This window comes from Myxocyprinus asiaticus, unplaced genomic scaffold (assembly GCF_019703515.2).
Source record: "Myxocyprinus asiaticus isolate MX2 ecotype Aquarium Trade unplaced genomic scaffold, UBuf_Myxa_2 HiC_scaffold_270, whole genome shotgun sequence".
Taxonomy (NCBI): domain Eukaryota; kingdom Metazoa; phylum Chordata; class Actinopteri; order Cypriniformes; family Catostomidae; genus Myxocyprinus; species Myxocyprinus asiaticus.
The window spans coordinates 1-4,798 of NW_026249718.1; the positions used below are offsets into that span (position 1 = coordinate 1).

The window sequence follows — 4,798 nt, forward strand, 5'->3', positions numbered from 1 at the left end:
ATACAGAGAAAATGCATAATAAACTTTGCCATTTCTAATCGTTCAGTTTCATACATTAACCTGCAAACTCTTCAACATCACAGAAGTACAAAAACCTCCTTAACTTTTGTGTGTTTGGTGACTTGATTCACAACTTTGGAACCCCATCTGCACCGCATCGACGCACCCTTCAGTATTAAGTAGAGTAAATGTTATATCACCCCCTTGGGGTCTCCCAAAGCTATTACGCCAGACTACATTAAACGGAAGGTCAATTGACTGTGAATTGGAAAGCTCACAAATTAGGCTTCTAATTTAAATGTCGGCTAATGTTAACATATCGATGCCTCAAAAACGTATCGAGAAAATAGTGTGCTGATCGATAATCGCTATATTATGACATTCTGAGAATTTTTAATGCAAGCATTCATCATTTTTTAATTATGGCTAATATTTTAAACATTTTGCAGTTACAAATGTACTTTTGTTTGCATATTGCAATTTTAATAACATTTATTGTGAAAATGTATTGTCTAAATGCATCAAAGTCATGGCTGTTGCAGTCAGTATTTTTTGGTTGCTGTGACCATTGTTTCAATTTGAGAAGTAGAAAGTGATGTAGTTAATTATTAATTAATAATGACAGAAACTTTAACATTTATTCCTGATGGTTTATGTTGTATTACTTTAAACGGACATCATTTATAGGGACAGAAATCTTTTTATGTATAGCTGATATAGGTTAAAACCAGCATTCAGATAACACACAGTGACTCGAATACTTAAATATAGGAACCTTTCCTTTAGTAAACTGCCATTTGTGTGAATGTGCACAATAAAGTGCAGAGCAGTTTATTATAGTTAGTTTTTCTATTGTTTTCTAACATTGGTTAGATAAACCTAAATATCCACTTAAATCTGGATCTAAAGTAATTAAAAACATATTTGTGTGTTGACAAAGCTTGTGGATGACATTCTTGACTTCACATCATGTGCAAAACGCCTGGGGAAGCCGTCAGCTGCAGATCTCAAACTGGGCCTGGCCACTGGTCCTGTTCTGTTTGCTTGCCAGCAGGTGGGGCAGCTGAACACAACGTTGGTCTAAAAATTGAAGGGGTTTGGGGGCAAACATTTTTTGCTTTTTAGTTAGTGGTTGTTTGATTACCTCATATTTTAGGCTTTGTTTGATTGCCCTGTCTGAGTCCATGTTTGAATCCACCCCCTTTTTCGTTCTTCTCAGAAAACAATAAATGAGAAATGCATTATTTAATTTATTAATGGGCAATTTATACATCATAAGTAGCAGTAAGCAAATTTGGTTGGATTACTTTCATACTAATGATGAACAATAGGGGAATCCACATGAACTGTAACCCAGACCCACATTTCCACACAGACTTGGTTTCTTGGTACGTGCACTTGAGTTCAGAAAACAGCTTAGACACCAACCAAAAATAACTAAATCTGGCATAAAATAGACTTTGGTCCGCACCGAAAGCTTTCGTGTGAAAACACACTTCATTTAAATAGTAAATTTGATGTTTACAGAACAGTCATAAGGTTTAAAACTAATATAATCTGGTTTTGTGGTTCATTATTTTGTGGAGTAGGTAGTTTGGATTTCATTACTTGCAAACCATTTACACTTTTAATACACCTCTTTACCTCTCCATCTTTAGTTTCCGGAGCTTCATGCAATGATCATGCGCCGTTTCAGCTCAGATGGAGATGTGGATCGAGCCTGGCAATATGTCCTGAAGGTAAGAATTTCTGTTGAAGGATTTGTGTTACAGTATTAAGGTGAATCTCACAAAAACATTTCAATGTTACATTTCTACGGTGGGCCACTGTAAATTTCACTCCAAAATCAAAAGTCAAAAAGTGATTATTTATGGAAATGTCACAATGCTAAAAATCTTAATGTTCATGATAAACGCTTCATTGACCTTGATTACATGCACTTAAGAAAACGGTTTATTCCTGGGCTTTTGCAGAAAGCGGCGTTCTGAAACATCACATAAACGAGAATGTTGATTTTCTTACACCGTTTAAAGGATTAAGAGAAAGCAGTTTAACACACCCAGGTTTCTCCTTGAGAATGCGGCTTATGTGGTCATTTAAACTCTTAAGCAGCATTCTTACAGGTCTTGGAGGAGTATGCATGTGCGTGAACAGACCGGATAACAAATGTCATAGAATGGAGCCCAACAACAAGTCAACATAGCAGAAAGAATTCAACATTTCTGGGAGTTCAGCGGGAAGAGCACATACACTATAAACTACACATATATGTACACACCAATTTAAAATCGCAATTCGCGACTGTCCCTCACGTTCTCGTGTATGCGCTCATGTACATTGAGGGAATCCCTGGGTTTGATGCAAGAGGGACACCCCACTATTGTAGTGCAATTCTGCTGCAGACTGCGATAGAAAGTGAAGGAAACAAACACAGCAACAACTTTGGATATCTTGAAATAAAGCAAAGCAACAGAGAATAAAATAGTGAAGTCTTCCTCATATCCTATGTTTGTTATTTACACAAGTGGCATGGGAAAATTGCATTGCTGTGGAGAAAGATGCTTACTGATCGTGCCGCATGTATACGGGAGTAAAGAGTATGACGCTTATACAGTGCATGTAAGTGGGAATGCCACTTTCTCGCTATAAGCCGCTTTCTGGTGTCTATGTAAACGCAGTCATTGTCTTTAAGCAACATTTTCATATATCTCGTTTGATTTTGGGGTGAATCATGACCCAGACGTGTTCTTGACAGATTAATTGGATTACAGAAGTTTTGTTAACTAGCTGTGAATTCCAATTAGCATCTCAAACCCCTTTTACACCTGGTACTAAGATGCATTCCGTGTGATCTGATCACATGTGGTCTGCCGAAATGCTCCTACTGTTTGGATTTCAAGGGGAGGGTCTCATTTCATGATGACGTACATCAGTCGCTATGTCTTTGTGTTACTGCATGATATTAAAGTGCAAACAAGTCAGAAAAAATACAAGTGAAAAAAAATCATTGCGCTATTTCTCCCAGATGCAGTTGAAATGTAAGCAAAATTTAGCACAAATGCAATTTTCGAGCAGAATTCTCTGTTATTTCAATGGATTTCCTGTATTAACCTGAGCTTCAGATGTTTGTGTTCTTGTCTGTGCCCCTGCATGTTGGTATCAGACACACTGAAGAAGATCTGTAAAGTTCTTGTGCTTGTGTATATATACGCTTTTTCAAATTTTCCAATCGGACGGATATTTCCTTTCAAAGCCGCTCGTAATAGCAAAGTTTAAACTCATGTTTTAGTGCAGCGGTTGATTGACAGGTGAGGGGGTGGTGCTTCACTGCTGTCCAGGACTCATCAAGACAGATTAGCATTTACACTTCCAATGTGATGTGGTCACAAGTGTTTTTGACTACCTTCGTATGTGGTTTCAGTGATCCGATCACAAAAAGTTTTAGACCCCGTTTACACCTGTAGATCCCTGAAACGCATCTTAACACAAGTGTAAACATGGGCTCAGATAAAATTACTCCCATGTTCCCGCAGAGTGACGGTGTGGAACAGACTAACTACCTCGCCCAACACTACTGCCAAGAGGCCATCCGTCAGATCAGTCAGCTGCGGCCATCAACAGAGCGAGATGCACTGATCCGACTGACCGAGCTGGTGCTGAGCCGGGACAAGTGAACCTGGATCCAGTGCTCCATACTCAGGCAGCTACACCTCTGCTGGGCCTCCACTCAAACAGAGAACAAAGAATTATTTATTTATGCCATTGTTGCTGTATAATTTACCGTACTGTAATCGCAGAGCGCCTGCTGTCCAATCACAGAACCCTGAGCTGTGTCACCACTGCACGGGATGTATGACCGGTGCTGTTGAAGGAGATCTACAGGATCATTGTAATTCCATGTGTCGCACAGATTGAGGTGCTACTGTCATGTGTGTGTCTATGTGGATCTGTTACAGATAACATAAACATCCGTCCAAACTACAAGGGCCAAACATCTTAGATTTTATTGAAAGATGTTGTCAATGTACTTATCACATCAAGTGCTCAATAACTTTCAAGGCCTTACACCACTGGCTATGTACTTAAATAAAATTAAATAAGGTATTTTTTAAAGTAAACATCGAGTCTTGTTTTTCCATTTAAGCTGTGACTTAGTGGTGATCAGGAGTGCTTTGACAAATTTAGCTGTTATGCATCACATTCCATAAATGGGGTACAAATTGGCTTCCAGTTACTTTTCTGTAAGAAATAATGGCACAAATCCCATGTTCCTTGAATTCTAAGTACATTAGATAATCTACTATCTAACATGTTACCATAGCATGAAAAGAAGCTGGTTTTAAACACATTAAATGTCTAAACTTGTGACACCCAGATTGTAACATTGTCATTCATTTGGACTCTTTCTACAGCAGGCAGGAAGTAAATAATCTCATTTCATTTTCTCACTTTTTGTAGTGTTGATTTGTCAAACTCAACCATTCATCCCTGTTACTAAAGTTATTTTAAGAAAACATATTGGAAATATCAAAAATGAAAAATGTGAGTGAAAAATAAAACCTAAAAATAACCATTAGAAAATATAATGTTCTTATTAGGTTGTCACACAAAAAACCTCCCTACAACATTCTGTGAACGTTAGTTTATGGTTCTAAAAATAACCATTAAAGAGAATGTTCTAAATAAGTTCTTATTAGGTTGTCACACACACACACAAAAACTCCCTGCAACGTTCTGTGGACATTAGTTTATGGTTCTAAAAATAAAATCTAAAAATAACCATTAGAGAACATTGTGT

At 37.7% G+C, this 4,798-nt stretch overlaps 1 long non-coding RNA gene across 1 annotated transcript; it reads left to right on the top strand.

Annotated features, from left to right (window-relative positions):
• Window positions 1-6: 6 nt before the first annotated feature.
• LOC127439450 (uncharacterized) lies at window positions 7-4,448 on the top strand. Its single transcript, XR_007896940.1, has 3 exons — window positions 7-1,054; window positions 1,659-1,739; window positions 3,534-4,448. It is a non-coding gene; the product is annotated as an uncharacterized LOC127439450 (long non-coding RNA).
• Window positions 4,449-4,798: the final 350 nt, after the last annotated feature.